At 43.9% G+C, this 17,226-nt stretch overlaps 1 protein-coding gene across 1 annotated transcript in view; it reads right to left on the bottom strand.

The window, feature by feature from the left end:
- The window catches only part of LOC147671277 (neuroligin-4, X-linked), a 504,082-nt gene that overhangs the window by 183,159 nt on the left and 303,697 nt on the right, over nt 1–17,226 (bottom strand). The window lies entirely within an intron of this gene.

Raw genomic sequence — 17,226 nt, 5'->3', positions numbered from 1 at the left:
CTCATCTCTTTGCATTGCATTAGAGTGTCAGGAAGTGGGTGCTCCTCAGAAAGTCCAGCATTGAAACACTTATTGGAGAAGCCATGCGCTTTACACATTTTCTCATTCATTCATTATTTTATTTAGAAAAAAATAATAGATTTTTTTAGAAAAAATAACAGATTTTGAGTTTGCCAAAGAGAATTTTTTCTCATAGTGAGCCATTGTAACATTATTGAAAGCCCTTTTTAGGAAAGCTTTCCTTAACCATGAATTTCATCTTATAGCCCTTGCTGCTTTAGACAAAGAACGGCAGTTTGTATCGGATAGAATGTTTGTTAGCAGCGATGAATGTACTGCATCCTTTTCATACATTTTACCTGCAAGCTCTCCTTGTTATGGTATTCCCTGTAGAAAGAGCAAATAAAATTCCATAACAACCAAGTGTCAAATTAAGTTTCAAGTTTACATATGAAAAATTACAAAGCACTTGCTCTTTTTTAAATGAATTGGCAACTGTGCATTATACTAGGCTCTCCAGGAATTAACAATTTACACATACAAACTTTGCATCAGGTGTTTTTTGAAAAGTCCTTACAATAACAGTCAAAAAGCATCAATTGGGTTACAAATGTAATCCAATTAAAGTCTACACCGCAAATACATCATATGTTGGTAGCTTTTCCTCTGCGGGGAATCGTCTTTGATATAAAATATAGGGCCTCTAACAATTTCATTATATGGTAGGCAGTTCTCTCCCCTACTAACAATGCCTCATTTTGGCCCTCATTATGAGGTGAAAGCTAGTGTTTAAAAATTGCAGTCAGAATTACTGCTACCACATATAGTGTGAAAATTATCGGGTGATGTATTATTGCACCATATCTAGTTTCACACTATGGAATGTGGAATATTCACAGACACCAAGGCTTGCACATCAATTTCCACATGTTTTCCACACATTCTGAGCAAGTTCCAGTGGCGGCTAGTAGGGAATGGGAATGGGGTGGCGTCCGGGGGGCCTCCAGGGCAGGTGACAGGGGGATTTGAAATTATACTTTTTTTAAATGCACTTAGCTTTTCTGCCTGCCGAATCTCTCCTCTGCTTCTCTGCTCTTCCGGACTCCAGTCCGGAAAAAGATGCAGGAAGGGCCTGGGCACACAGGCTCCCAAGAGCTACTCATATCGTTGCAATGCAGTCTTGTGATTGGTCTGTGCGTCGTGGATAAGCTGTGATCAGGACAGGGAGCCTGTGCATATTCCCTACCGGGCTGTCCATTACAGCCTGGTGGGAAATATGCAAAGTGTGCATTACTGCTTGGCCAGCCGAAACGGCCAGCCAAGCAGTCATGCGCACTTAGTGTTCATAGTCCACTCCTCCACCAAGACCCAACAGCCCGCCCTACCCTAACCCTGCCCCGCAGCAACTAAAAATAAAATTATAATAACATTCAGTTATTATTATTATATTTTCCCCTCTTTCACTGCTCAAAGAGCTGTCGGGCAGCGCTTCTCCACCTTAGCGGAGGAGCCGCAACTGGCAATTTCTCCTGGATAAAGCCAGTCTGTTTTTCACTGGTGAAAGAAGCCTGTAGAAACAAACAAAAGTGCAGGATTTTCTTGCTCGTGGTGAGCGCCTGGGTATAACCTTGAGGCAGGCAATACATTGAAGGCTAGAGTCTGGCTCGATCCCTATCCTGCCTTTGTCTGAACTTGAATCCTCTTTGATCTTCCAGTGCAAAACGAGATGAGCATTCATGTGGCTTCTTCCTGCCTCCAATGATCTAAGCTCTTACAACAATAATTAAAGACAAAGGGCCAGTTGTAGGTGGCCCATTACTTATTTATTTATTTATTTTTTAAACTTGTAAGGCGCAAACAGCTACCCAAAAAGGGTTTCCCGGCGCCAAGACACAGCACAGTAAGGTGGAACGGGTTCACTGGGGTTGTTCAAGATTATTGATCGAACAACCAAGTTTTTTACCGGTCGGTAAACCCGCAATTCAGTAAATTTCAGGTTTACCGACCGGTATTGAGCAAATTGTGATGTAGGGGAGGATTCGGTAAATAACGAATAGGTATTTACCGAATCATCATTTACCGATTCGGTATTTACCGAATCTGTAAATGGCATGTAGGAAGCACTTTGAAGAGTGCTTCTGTGCTTTAAGCATTCGTTATTTACCACCATCTATAAGTTGGTGGTAAATAACGAATACCTCTGTAAATGCATCTGTGCATTTACACCAGTGCCATGTGGCATGTATGTGTGCCACATTTGCACACAAGCAATATTCAGGGGTGCAACAGGGTTAGAAAAATATATTAATCAACAGCTAGTGAACTTCCTGGAAAATCATCACGTACTAGATCCCATCCTGACGGGCTTCAGACCGAAACACGGGACCGAGACCGCTCTCCTCATGGTCACTGAGGAAGCTAGAAAAATCCTGGATCAAGGAGGATCAGTGGCAGTGATCCTCCTTGATCCAAGCACGGCATTTGACACGGTCAGTCATGACACCCTACTGGACCGTTTGTCCTGCGCTGGGATCAAGAACAAAACCTGGACATGGTTTAAATCCTTTCTGGAGAACAGATCCTTCAGGGTCTTTGAGGGTGAGTCTGTCTCCTCTAGCAGACCTCTAAAGTGCGGAGTTCCTCAGGGCTCCTCTCTGAGCCCCGCACTCTTCAACCTGTATATGAGGCCACTGGCTGATGTTGTTCGCCCATTCGGAGTTAAGATCATCTCCTATGCGGACGACACGCAGCTGGTGGTCTCACTGGCGCAGGAGACTACTCGGCCTGCGTCAGGTGGGCTTAGAGAATGCCTAGAGGAGGTGAAGACCTGGATGTCTTCATCATCCCTCAAGTTGAATGGGGATAAAACAGAGCTGATGCTCTTAGGCCCCCCAGATCTTGGCCTCCCCCCTCCTTGTGGCCTCCTTGTCTGGGCCCCCCCCAGCCCCAAGAACAATATTAAGAGCCTCGGAGTGTGGCTAGACAGATCTCTGTCCTTCAACCCTCAAGCCACAAAACTATCAGCCACCTGTTTTGGCATCATGAGGATGCTAAATAAAATCTTCCCCCTCCTCCCCCTGGAAGCCAAACAGGTGGCCATACAAGGCCTCATACACTCACGCCTCGATTTCAACAATGTGCTCTATCCAGGCGCCCCAGATTACACTCTGCAGAGACTGCAGATAGTGCAGAACTGCGCAGCGCGTTTACTGCTCAAGATCCCTCGGAGACAATCAGTGAGGCCCCAGCATTTCACGTGACCTAGTTACTCACTACATTCCCAACCGAAGCCTTCGCTCCAGCCAGGCCTTTTTAGCAGTGGCGCCAAGAATAAAAAGATCCAGGTCAGGCGGAAGGACGTTCGCCTACAATGCGTCCAGAACCTGGAACACTCTGCCAATATATCTCAGAGCCAATCCCAACCTCACTGTGTTTCGTAAACAATTAAAGACTGTTTAATTCCCCCCACTAATCCCTAGCTTCCTCCTCATCTGCTCTTCGGTAGGTTATGGTTACCCTAGCGCTTGGACGCCTCCGGGCAGCAATCGCGCTCTACAAGTCTACAGGTTTACAGGTTTACAGGTGTCAATTTGACACCCTGCCACCCTTGACTCTTTCCCTATTTTACCGAATCGGTATTTACCGAGTCGGTAATTGAATTGACATTCATTCCTATGGGCCTCCAGGCCCATAGGAATGAATGAATAACGATTTGGTAATTTTTTCCGATTTTTTAGCTACATAGCATTTACCGATTCGAAAATACCGAATCGGTAAAATTCAGTATTTTCAAATCGGTAAATTTCAATTACCTACATCTAGCCCAAATGGGATTATTTACAAGCCCCTTGCGCCGCCGGTACGTCACTTTTTCCCATATTAAAAGTGACGCACCAGCGGTGCAATGGGCTTGTAAATAAGCTCCAAAGCATGTGTCCAAATTGTGTGATCCTAGTCAAATATTTAATTTCATCCAGCAACCTTTTTCTTCATTCTTATTTATGAGAGCACATTAAAATAGTGAGTTCAGAATCTTTGTTGACCAAAAGTTCAGATTTAAAATCATCGCTGCTCATAAATGTCCCTCACTGCAGTGATATGATCATATGAACTAAAGTGAAACGCTCCTGCATGTGATAGATATACACTTTCTGTTTTATTTTGAAGAGACAGAATCTTATTTTTGCATGATAAGTGTTGCATAATATATAAGCCAAACATTTTCAGGGCTCGGCTCAATCGCTTGCTCCTAGAGCCAAGCCAGACCCTTGGCTCGGCTCTTGCTGTTATAGAAAAAACAGTAACTCTTCTTTGGAAACAGCTATCAGGGCTAGCCCTGAGCTTGTGACACAGAAGTTTAGGGTCTGATGGTCCAAGCAAACGTTGGAAATCATAAGCATTGAGTGAATGTTATGTTTATTTTTAAAGCGCACGATCGCTAGCGAAGGTCATAGACCTGTTTTTATTTCCGCTTTTCTGCCTGTTGCCCGGAACAAAGAACCTTCTAGAAGGAATAAAGTGACTTTCTGGACTTTCCTGGTTTTTTTTTATTATGGATGCAGCATTAAATCCTTGTCGAGCGGAAATTCTTAGACAGTGCGGTTTTGCTGTTTGTTTACAAACTACAGTTAAATATAAAATCAATGCCGCTTTATTTATGTACCCTCCGAGCAAGCCGCTCCAGAAAGGCGATTTGCTGAAATCAGCAGATTTTGTGGCCCATGATGGATTCGGAGGCGGATGTGTTATTTTCACCGCATTTGCTGCGGCTGCAGAATCACAGTATTTATGGAGCTCTGACAACTGCCAAAGCCACAACATCATAATATGCATCGGAAGAGTCTGTCTTTTCAATCATCCCTGTCGTAATATACTACGCTTGACAATGTGTGATTGATAAATTACATTTTTAATGGCAAATATCATAAACCTATATTTTTTGCTGTTCTTGAGTTCAGTTGGTGTGGGGAGTGTTTTCGCAAACGTGCTGTCGAATATTAAAATAACCACGCTAGAATGCTATGCAGAATTTAATGAAACTGTAATTTTTTTGGTTGTAATTTTATTTCAAATGGGTTCATTCGCACATAAACAGGTTCTTGAAGATTCAGAAGAAAGAACAAACAATCAGTCGATTTGTTTATCATTTGCTGTGCTTCCGTTTTGCTGAGATATATATTAAAACCCACCTATGCTACTGCAGCAAGTGACCATGAAATGACAAGGCATTTATAGTGCTCTCTTTCACCGAGACATCTAGGCGCTAGAGATGCCTGCCTCGTTCACCGAGACATCTAGGCGCTAGAGATGCCTGCCTCGTTCACCGAGACATCTAAGCGCTGGAGCTGCCTGACTCATTATAACCTTCTAAAGCCAGAGCTCAGAATAGATACGATTTCACACGTTGATTCAAGATGTCAGCGGTGAGTGCCTGACTTGAGAGATTTTGCCAGCTTAATCAAATGGTGCAGACAGAAAGGGGAGCGCTGATGTAGACCTTCTATTAATGGACCTAAATACTGCCACACCTCCCGCCGCCCCCTACCTGTACCACATCATCTCCATGGAACCAGCAGCAGGAGTACAGGAAGGCTCGGAACATCGAATAGGATCTGGTGATTGCCCACCGGTGCCAGGCACATCAGCTCCATGCCAGCCTGCAGAAGACCTACAGGAGCAGCCCACAGAGCCATCTCTCACTGGAGAGTAAGGACAACATGTACTGCAAGGAAAACATGTCCTTCTTTGAACCTGAGGCCCCTAAACAGCGGGTGGCCTGATTCACAAAGGTAAATTTACACTTTTGTGTCAAAAGATAGGGCAGTCCTATCTTTTTGTATGCAGAGACTTGGCAGTCTAGTGCCTACAGAGCCAGCAGCAAGAGATGTAGTACCTGGTGGTACACATCGTATACCACATACCTTTGAAGAGGAGCAGCTCCCTCCCTTCATGGTCCTTCTCCTAGGACAGCATCAACATAAAATCCTTCATCCAGACTGCAGAGATTAAATTCTGCTAGTCTGGGATCTGGGAGGCCAGGCTCCAGGAGATGTTGGATAGTTAAACGAGTAGCACTCCAGTGCTAACTTTTAAAATTAAAATGAACTTTTAAAATCCCTCAGGGAGTGTCAATCCCCGGGGGGGGGGGGGGGGGGCCGGGGGGGGAGGGGGGGGGGAGAGGGGGCGGCAAAGCAACCTCTGTAAATACACAATTATGGGGAGGGGCGTGTATGGAGTCCCCTCCCCAAACTGCTCCTGATCTCGCAAACCACATCAACAAAGACCCACTGCAAGATTGTTGCAAGATTGCGCTGTCCAAGGGGCCACACCGCACACGACATCAGTGGGAACTGGCAGGGTGCGTTGCCTGCTCTTGATACAAAGATAAAAGGCCCGAATCCATTTCTAGTAGGCCACAACTCCATTTTTTAATAGACCGGACTCTTTTTTTTGCATTTGTGCATAGTCATCAACATGTCTGCCTTTGACACAGATGTTGTCTGTCCTTATCTTTCCAAGAAACATGTGAAATTGTCAAGTGATCTTGTTATAGACATAAATGAAACACTTAATGCTATATAAGTTTGGAACAAGCGCTCAATTTCAAGGCCAAACAAACAATAGCCAAAATAGTATAGTCTGAATTGTTGTATTTTCACCATATATGCATGAAGGGATATGTCCTTAACTAGCATTTGGGTGCTTATTGGTTACATCGAACATTCCAAAGATGACATGGCAGATTCCATCTCAGACAAGGTAAAGTATATAAGGACTGACACTTGACCACCTGTCCTGCACACAGATTATGGCGAGCAATATACTATCAGACCAGAAGACAATCCTACATGCCAGGGATGTTGCTGCCATACCCAGCTTTCTACTGAAAGCTGATATCAAGCCCGAGCCCTGGAGGAGTTGATGCTGAACCCATGTTTGCCTTTTGTAGGGAACATGGACTCCTGGTAATTAAAGTGTTTTGCTGGAAAACAGGCATGCAGTGCACTCATTCTCGCTAAGAAAATCTACATGCAAGTTTTTCTACTTTCCACTCTCTCTTAGCGCAGAGCATAAAAGTAAGATTTATGGTGTTACGTTTTTTTAGATGACGTTTTAACCATGTAAAAATTTTCATTTTATTCTTCTTGTTATTTTGTGTGGTTATTTTAGATGGGTTGAACAATAGGGTTCATCTGTTGAAATAAACTTGCTTTTAGTTAAAGAGTCTTCTTCTTAGCAAATTTTGTGTGTGTATGATTGGAGAGAATGACAAAGTTTTGTTTCTGATCAGCAGTGTCCCTGAAACTTTTAGTAGCATAAAATCATTGACCCCACTTCAACTATGTATTGAGTTATTAGACCTGTCATCCTTAGAATGGTCTGCCCCAAATGTTTTGCCTGCTTACCTCTTTTGGAATCTTAGCATTTTACCACTGCTAACCAGTTCTAAAGTGCATGGTCTCTCCCGTAAACATGGTAACATTGACGAATACACAATTAGCAAATGTAGTTAACTTTTAGGTCTCTTTGTGAAGTGGTATAACATATACCTAGGATTTGTAATCTAAATGCTTTGTTTTAGAAATGGCAAAATCGACCTGAGGTTATCAGAGTGCTTTACATGAGCACTAGTCGCATTGCAGATGGATACATTCATTTTTGTTAAGCATGGGGAGATTACTTGCTTACCCAGAATCACAGGACGTTGAGCATCCCTCCCAAAACTCGAACTTGGTTCCCCAGCTTCACGGTCGACTACTCTAGCCGTTAGGCAACATGCTCTCCCCTACTTACTTACTTCCACATCAACGTGGCATAAAAAATCTCTTGCCAAGCCTTAAACTCCCCTTTTGTTACACATAAGTCACCCCTACGGTAGACTGTTGGTAGCCCTAAGGGCAGGCTGCTGCGCAATTAAAAGGTAGGACATGTACTTTTAAGTTTTACATTTACTGGTGGTCACAAACGCCCAAAGTCGTTTTTCACTACTGTGAGGTCCACTTCCCTCATTGGCTACTACTGGTAATCAATGTTCCCTCCAATATTTTTCCTCCGCATGTTGCAGTATAAGGTCCCTGTGCGCTGTATCCAAGGCTATGTGTGCCAAGAACCCAACCACGTGTGTGCGTGCAGCGCCAATTATCAGAGCAAATATCACTCAAACATTTGCATAATAAAGAGAAAAGATAGGTATTTCTACATATACAGCACCACCTGAAGGGTTTTAAGGCCGGTTTGCAACATACAACAAAAATAAAAAGGATACAGTATTCAAAAGCGTATTCTCCATTGAAGGTCTTTTTAATGTAGCAATGTGTCCCTTACTATCACTTGTCAAATGTGAATGCTACATCCCTGAGAGGTGAATGTGTTATTTAAGATAGCACCACAATGGAATCTGTCAAAATGCATAGTTGTGTCCTATCCTTAGCCAACCACAGAACATTCCTTATATGCGTTTTATCTCCTACTGTATTTCTTGCATGCCTTTCGCAGCCCTGCCAAGTACCATGCATCAGGCTTAGACTAATGCATTTTAGTGTGGTGCTCTGCATCACTGCACTAGAATGCATTAATCACACATTTGTAATGCCTTGACAACACCTGCGTGTTGTGAGGGAGAAGCTGGAACTGCAGCTGCAAAATTCACGGCATGTGAACTATTGCAGTAGATAACTGTGCTATATTCAAGCTGCCAGTTTGTGGTCTCATTGTGCAGCATACTTTTGATCATTCGGATATTCTCCTGCTACTGACACTACTAGACCAGCAGGCATAATTGGAAACAATTAAACAAATGGTAGCCATATCTAAACACTTGCATATTTCTGTTTTTTTCAATAAACCGCACAAACAACATACTGACAGTATGAGTGCAGAAAATGCTGCTCAAATTAAGCGCTGGGGTGACATTCACAAACGAAGGAAGTGTTTCTGTAGAGTAAGTAAAATGGCTGCTATACGGTGATGAGGTTGAGACTAATCTCTTTTTGTACTGGATGTGTTGGCGGCCGCACCTGGCTGCTGGCTTGGACATACTTGCACCTGTCCTAAAGGGTAGTTAGTGCACTTGTAGTGATGCACCACTGGAGGCATCATGCAGCAAGTGAGTGAGAGGTAGCACTGAAGGAGAGGGACCCCACTGCTGTGCGGGACGTGGTGGCCTGTTGCTTAGGGGTGCTCAGTGAGTGAAGGGGCCCGGGTCCACTGGGGACCCCCTGACCCCGCTCTTTGTATGAGTTAGAAAGAAAGGACCCATCAAACTTCCAACTCACCTCCTGGGTGCAGTATCCCAAAACAGCTTAGCTGGCTGCTCATTTCCAGCAACCCTGTTGCCGGGAACACTCAGCTGCGGTGCTCCACTTTGCGGACAATTTGACTTGGCCATTGTCTGGGCCACCTGGGGAACTGGCAGTCTTTGGAATGAGCGATTGCCTAATAGCCTCTTAGTGAGAAAGCAACAAGAAGCGCAGGACAATTTACCACAGGAGGAAGAAAAGCACATAAGGAAGACAGAAAGAGGAGCACGGAGGAGGGAGTGTTTAAAGGTAGGAGAAACATAGGAGGGAGAAAGCAGCAAGTAGCAGTTGGGATGGCAGAGAAAAGCACAAGAGGGACAGAGACCATCACTGAGAGCAGGAGCATTTTGCAGATGGAGAAACACACAGAGAGGAAAGCAACATTGATCAGGGAACCGTACAAGGGAAAGACCAACACGAAGTGCAGGAGGTAGTTCCTCAGTGACTCTGCTTCAAAATGTGCTTTTCAATTTTATAAATAGATCTCGCACACTGCAGTGGTACAGGTCCAACTAACTCATACCTTTAATTTGCTTGTGAGAAAGTGGCACTCAAAATACACTGAAATTTAAAAAATGTCTCACGTAGCAATCTGAAACCTTGGTAGCTATGCATTTGTTATTAAGGCGTGGGAGATTGTGTGCCTTTTTGAAAGTTTTGTATGTTCATTTCAGCGCCCTTCTTGCCTACACACAGAACTGCAATTAACTTGAATCCTTTCAAAAAGGCACCTAATCTACACAGCTCTATCAATAGGTGGACCATAGCTCACAGATTTGCCAGGATATCCCCAGTTTTATACCACATGCGCCAGTAGATTTCAGTAAATTTGGCTCATGTCCTGATTTTTAGAGCGGGGTTAACTGAAAATGGTGGGAGGTGCCTTTTTTTGTTTTACAAAGCGGTGATAGTTAGCAGCTGTTATAAAAAAAACAATTTAATTAACTGGCATGATACTGGCTTTAAAATCTTTATTTTATCAATACTGGCCTCTTCTGTAATTCTATACTGATGAGCGATGTTATTCTGTGTGCTCCATTTAAATAAAAATAGTAACCAGCCCTGCCAAGTACCACGTATCAGGCGTTAGACGAACGTATTTCAGTGTGGTGGTCCGCATCACCGAACTGAAACGTGAAGTCACAGATTTATAAAACCTCCTCCGATGTCAAGCCCAGTGTCAGCTGGTAATTAGAACAACTTACAGGAAGCTGGCAGTGCCCAGTCAGCCCTGCTTGCGCAGCCTTGGGGGTTGGCTCAGCTAGCTTTGACTGTGCTGGAAACTGTGAAAGTGCGGTGCAGCCCAGGATAGCGATATGAAATAGTTTAAATAAAATCTTACCTGCTCGTTTCATCAGTCCCCTGCAGCCTGACAGACAAGTTAATTTTGCTGAATATTGTTCAGTTGTTGACTGAAAAACCGTTCACTACATGCCCTTTTTCAATTGTGTGACACAGTTACAGTGTATTGGCACTAGGGCCACCATCACGGCCCAGGTGACAGCGAGCTGAGACTTAGAGCTACCCTGTGCAGTTTACGTAAGTACTTGGATTCAGTGCAGCCCCTAGGACACACAGGCAGCAGCCCCTCTCTGTTGACACAGACCAAAGGCTGCATGTAATACCCATAACGGAGCACCGTACAATCTGAGGCCAGTCCTGAGAGTCGGCCTCTCTCCTGCAATAATCTGCAAAGTACTTGAGTAAAACCAGGCTGATTAAGCTCTCAAGTAAGTGTCACTCCTAGTTGTTGAAATGTCACTCATAATTGCACTGACATTTTTTAAATATCACACTTAGGAATCTAAAACCTTGGCAGCTATGTGCTGTCCCTTTTCTGTTTGTATGAAATGTCCCAGTTTTTGGCTTTAAAATTCAGGTCACCCTATCTCTCAACATGAGGCAACTAGCAAGCGTAACAGCATGATGTGTGCTTTCACAACCCCTAAAATATATTGTGGTTTGTAAAAGCACATGTCTTGCTGTTAGGCTTGTTGCATGCCTTTTGTTAATAGAGCGCAGCAGATTGCGTGCCTTTTTGAGAGTGTTCACACTAATTGCAGCTCCTGACATGCTTACACTCGGGGCTACACTTAACATCAAAACTTTATAAAAAGGTACGCAAACTGCAGTGCTCTGCTAATAAAAAGCATGCAGCAAGCCCAACAGCACCAAGTGTGCTTTCACAATCACTAATACATATTAGTGATTGTGAAAGCACTTGTTGTGCTATTAGGTGCTGTTAGGCTTGTTGCATGCCTTTTCATAGCTGTCAAGGTCTCAGATTGCTTATGTGTGACATATTCATAATTTTAGTGTAATTATGAGTGACATTCAACGACTCTGAGTGACACTTTCTGGAGAGCAAATCAAGCAATGAGGACGAATGAAACACATACATATATATAAAAAGAATTGCACTAATTTGAGCAACTAGAAACTAGAAGATCTTAAAACTGCTGGAAAGCACAAGAAATGAAAGGGCACTGACCTAGTAAAAAGACGTAGCTCACAACTAATCCTCAAAAAATACAGGGGCATATTATCAAGCCTGTGCGCTAAAATTATCGCCGCTTTATCGGCCGAAAACGGCCGATAAAGCGGCGATAATGGGCTTGATAATATGCTCTGTGGAATTCCAATCGAAGCCCATGTTAGATGTCTTCACATCTAACATGTGCTTCGATTGGAATTCCATAGAGCATATTATCAAGCCCATTATCGCCACTTTATCGGCCGTTTTCGGCCGATAAAGCGGCGATAATTTTAGCGCACAGGCTTGATAATATGCCCCACAGTTTTGCAAATATGCATGGTTCATGTTCTGCATGAAACAAGCCCCAGTCTCAGTTTTAAATGTAAATTAAGAAAAGCATGTCTCATTAACTGTGACTGGAATTGCTATCCTAATGGGTTTAAGCACATGTTGCAAAGAATAAGATGAACTTCGGAGTACAGAGCCTGTAGTGTAGACCGAGTGTGCATGAATGACAAGCGTTATTACAAGTGACACGGCTGTTCGTGATGTCGAGCTGAGGAAGTACAGCAACACGCCTTTGCTCCAAATTGCCTGCTTTGCATGCAATAGATAGCAAGCATTGTTTGCATTAGGAAATCTTAAACACACAAACTCAAACATCAGAAACACGCGCTTCACTTATTTTATAGCGGAAAACCATAACCCCTGAATATTTATTGTCCTGCGGTAGAGTCTACTCAGTCTGTTACAGTTAACGGAGATCTGACGGTGGGCCTGTAACTGTTTGATCGCCAATTTCCACCTAGTTAACAATGTTATTTTAAAAAGTGCTCCAAAACAAGTGTTGCTTAACAACAAATTGATTACTCAGTCAGTAAAAAACAGGTTCTCGAGGCCGAGAGTAACCGTACACAGTGTAATTACAAGGCTTTCTAGGTACTGACAGTACAGTCAGCTCAACTCAGCCCAGTCTGCTGTTATACGTAACTTGCAAGCTCAGCCTCGTAGCTAAAGGTTAATGGATTATTAATGTTCTATTAAAATCAACATCATGTTAGTAGTAGCCATGAATTCTATCTGAGTGGCCGAGGACTGTGGTCTCTACTTGCAACATGGCACCGAACGCCTTCAGATCTTTTAAGATCTGATCATACCTTTGTAGCGATGATCCAAGCCACTGATTGTATTATCACTGCCCTGGGATGGGAGTGCAGGGTGGGGAGCCTAGGGGAGCTGGGCACTTCCCTTGGGGGCTAGAGGGGTGTTTAGTGTCACCAGAGTCCCATGCAAGTAGAGACTGCACTACACCACCTGTATGTGTGAAGTGCGCTAACTGCGTTCAGTAACACACTTTAGTGCACATCTCCTGCACGTCACATGCCCGTTCATGTTGGAGGACACTTCAGCCACCCACTCTTCCTTTGCTCGCACCCTGAAGTGGACTGTGTGGGCGTTTTACTAGTCTGTAAATAAGCTGGGATGTGCCAGCACTTGATCACCACTTACGGTGGAGTGACCTCCCACCTGTCCTCCTTACACCCTCCTGTGAGGCAGCCCCTCTGCCACCACACCCTAAGAGGCAAGTCTGGAGCTAAGCTCACAAGGGTCACGGGGAAAATAACCATGCACCCCTTGGGGAAACATTATGATACCCGCAAACATCCAGGAAACTCAAATCTTTATTCGCTACAGTGACCTACCAGTTGTGGAAGGCGCGTACAAGTACATGCTGATAACATTACACTAAGGGCGCTTTCTGTGAACTGCCAGGACTCCAGGATTGTACAGGCAAGTTGTGGGGTAGGACCACTGTACTTTATTCAAACGTGGCCAGGAGGACAGCTAGGTCGGTCCATCCATGTGCTCTCTCTTTGACTCACCCCACCAGTGAATTAGCACTACTGTGTGGCTTCAGGTTTTTCCGATCCTACACAGAGGGGTGAAGCATAGCATGTGGAGCTCAAGGCGGCGGGAGGGGACAAACAATGTGATACTCCCACAGGGGTCGGAGGGTCCCTAACCCAGATGGGGAACGGGTACAATCAGCCCCAGTCAATGAATATCTCTGTGAGGCTTTTGTTAATAGAGCACGGCAGATTGCGCGCCTGTTCATGTTAATTGCAACTCCCGACATGCTTACACATGGGGCTGCATTTAGCATGAAAACTTTAAAAAAGGCACGCAAACTGCAGCACTCTGTTAAGAAAAGGCACACAGCAAGCCCAAGAGCACTACGTGTGCTTTCACAATCACTGATGTATGTTAATGATTGTGAAAGCACACTTTGTGCTTTAGGCTTGCTGCACCACTTTTCTTAAGACAGCGCAGAGGGGGGCAGATTGTCTGTTTTCCTTCAAGTACTCATGTTAATCGCAGTGCCCATCACGCTTCAACACAGCGCTGAGATTAACATGAATACTTGTCCCTCCTGGTGTTTGCGTGCTTCAAAGAGCACACTGCGTGACCAGATTCACATAGGTGCAGGCGAGCGCATTCATGCAGCTTAAAGAGAACAGTGCTGGTAATTCCTTAGTACACTTTTAAGCTGTAATTACTGATTAGAAAGGAGTAGCTGTATCATGTATCATATTTTTAGAATGGGAATTAACACTCTCTTTGCTTGTAAAGTTGGATTTAACATTACTGTTTTAGAAATGCCACTTTTTAGAAAGTGGACATTTCACTGTTCTTACATCTCTGTGTGCCTTGCAGCCTGTCTCCAATACATGTCTGGGGTGGGTGACGGCTACACTTTGTGCAATCCTTCCAGACAGCCACAAACACAGAAAGGATGAGTGTGACAGAGAACTCATCTGCATTCATATGCATTCTGATAGCTCATCCTGGGCAGGAAGAGAGAGGGGGAGCTGACACACGTGAATATGCAGTGTCCAGTTTGGTATAGAAAAGGCTGATTATCCCCTACTGAAAGTCTGGAGCCAGGCCTGGGAAAAAAAGGGGACCTGTGTGCTTCAAGGGCCTGCTTTGAATTCACTACCATTTTAAAAGGCACATCTGAGTACAGGTACTGGGCCTCTGACCGTAACAAGACAGTATCCTACTGGATCTTTTAAGAACTCTGTCAGGAGTAAAGATTGCTGTGCTAAAAGGATTGCCACTCTGCTTGACTGCTGCTCTGGAAGATCTGCTTTTTTGCTTTGCTGTGCTGTCCTGCTATCTGCTTATCTCTGACCTACTGAGGACAAGGACTGGACCCATCTCACTTGCACCTATTGGGACTTTAAGGGCCTGCTTGGTTGCACCCTGTTATCAACTCTCAGAGCCATAAAAGACTTCCTGCAACCCTGCAACAGCACCTGGAATCTGCCCTCTCTGAGCCCTACCTTGCCAAGTGGTGCCAATCCAGTCCCAGGCCATTGAAAGGTAATTACTGTCGTCCAGAACAATCAAAATCGATGCAGTGATGACTTTACGCCAATCAGAACCAATGCATTGCTGTTCGATGGTGACTCAGGAGCCGATCAAAGCCATCGCTTAGACTGACTGCACGGCTTGATGTCAACGGACAGCATGGCTCAAGGACAACACTGTGCCTGCATCGCAAAGGGGGCCATCGGCAAAGCTTTCGTCACCTGGATGGATCAGAACTGACACATTGAGTCTGCGAAGCTTGCTCCATCCTAGGTACTTTTTTAGTGGGTTATAAACAATATAAGGTCTGACCCGGAGAGCAGTAAACAACACTTCTTTTCAAGACTCCTGGGGGTTGTGTAATGCTTTTAAAAAAAAAACTCCCAGTAGAGTTCTGGTTAACAATCCATGAATTGATTAGTCATAGCTGCTCAACTTTAAAAATATTCATCAATAACAATATCAAATACACATCCCACCCTGGTCAAAATTAATGTGTATGTATAACTCAAAATATTTTGACTTTATATTGTTTATAATTGATTGAGTGGGGGACGGTCTGACTCCTTGATCCCCCTATTGCGCCCATTGTAAATGTGACTTTTTCACTGGGACCTGGATTTACATTGGTCCAGCACAACCTCAAGTAACCACTAAGCGCTTTTTGACACTAAGCACTTGGTTTTGACTTAATCTTTTAAAAGTCATAACCCCGGAAATACCTATTGTATTTTTGAAATATTTGTCTTGTTTTACTCATACAAATATCATCTATCTTGCTAACCGTGATTTGAGTATTTTTGTGGTGTTCTCATTGTGTTTTTCTGTGTGTTGCACAAATTCTTTACACATTACCTCTTTAGATATGCCTGACTGCGCTGTACCAAGCTACCAGAAGGTGAGCAAAACTTATCTTTTAGTGTGTATCTGGCTTACCCTGACTAAAGTGGTGGTTCCTGCTTGTACAGGGTGCATGCTTTGACAACCAGAAACCCCATTTCTAACATGGGTGGAGTCTGGCAGGGCTAAAAAATCTGTATTTCCCATGCAGCATTGAACTAAGTTTCAGTAGGGTCACCAGTAGGTGTGAAAGCAAACATTGTAGAGCTCAGCCAGAGACTCAGTTTATGCAAAGCCCTGTGTCCATAGCTGAGTTGGCCAAGGCACACCAGTTTTTTGCCTCCCTGCCCTCCACCAGTGTCAAGTGAGGGCTGGCTGCAGTGGGAGAAAAGGAATCCTGTTGCCATCTCCTGTGCTCTGCACAGTACGCAGCTCACTGCCAAACTGAAAGATAATGTATTTGCAAGTCCCAGGGCATACAAGTGCCCTATAGGCCCAGATGCTGTGCTAATGTACATATTGTTCTCCATTTATGGTGCCCCTTGGAGCACAGGGACACCACAAACAGTGAGTGTTTGTGAGCCTGCAGAAGGTGCAGCAGCACGGCCAAAGATGTTTTAAAAACTCACGCTAAGTCTCCCAGGGAGTTATAATCATGCAGCTGAGAGAGTTTTTGCCTATTTTTCAGCCTACCTCGAGTCCATGCTTTTTTACATGGGCTGCTGGGGAATACCTGAATTGCTAGTGGTTAGTCTTGTCTCTTCATTAGCTTTCTAATAAAGGAGAAGAGAGACTGTAGGACACATGTTTTCAGTTCAGTACATGATTAATATTGCAGGTATTTAACAATGTTCGGTTTACATTATAATAAATGCTTATGTATATTGGTTCCACTTCCATTGACTTTATTTGAGAGTTATAGCATGTAACATATATTCTAATGTTGCAATTAGTTAGTAATAACGTGCCTCATTAATTTAAATGAATGTTGTTATATTAGTGTAGTATAACATGTGGCTACTTTTACAGATGGGTTGGCATCCTGTTACATCTAGTTTATGTGGGAGGTACTGGGATTAAATGTTTGGGACCCACTAGGGCTGTACCATGATATAAGGGTGTCACCAAAGTTATTTAAATCTACCTGATTGTACATATTTGCAATGTAATCCATAGTCTTTAGTCATGCATGTAATAAGTGTATGTTTCATTTTTACAAGAACAAGCACTCACTGG

Source organism: Lissotriton vulgaris, unplaced genomic scaffold (genome assembly GCF_964263255.1).
Source record: "Lissotriton vulgaris unplaced genomic scaffold, aLisVul1.2 SCAFFOLD_755, whole genome shotgun sequence".
Taxonomy (NCBI): Eukaryota; Metazoa; Chordata; class Amphibia; order Caudata; family Salamandridae; genus Lissotriton; species Lissotriton vulgaris.
This window is presented reverse-complemented; position numbering and strand designations above follow the sequence as displayed.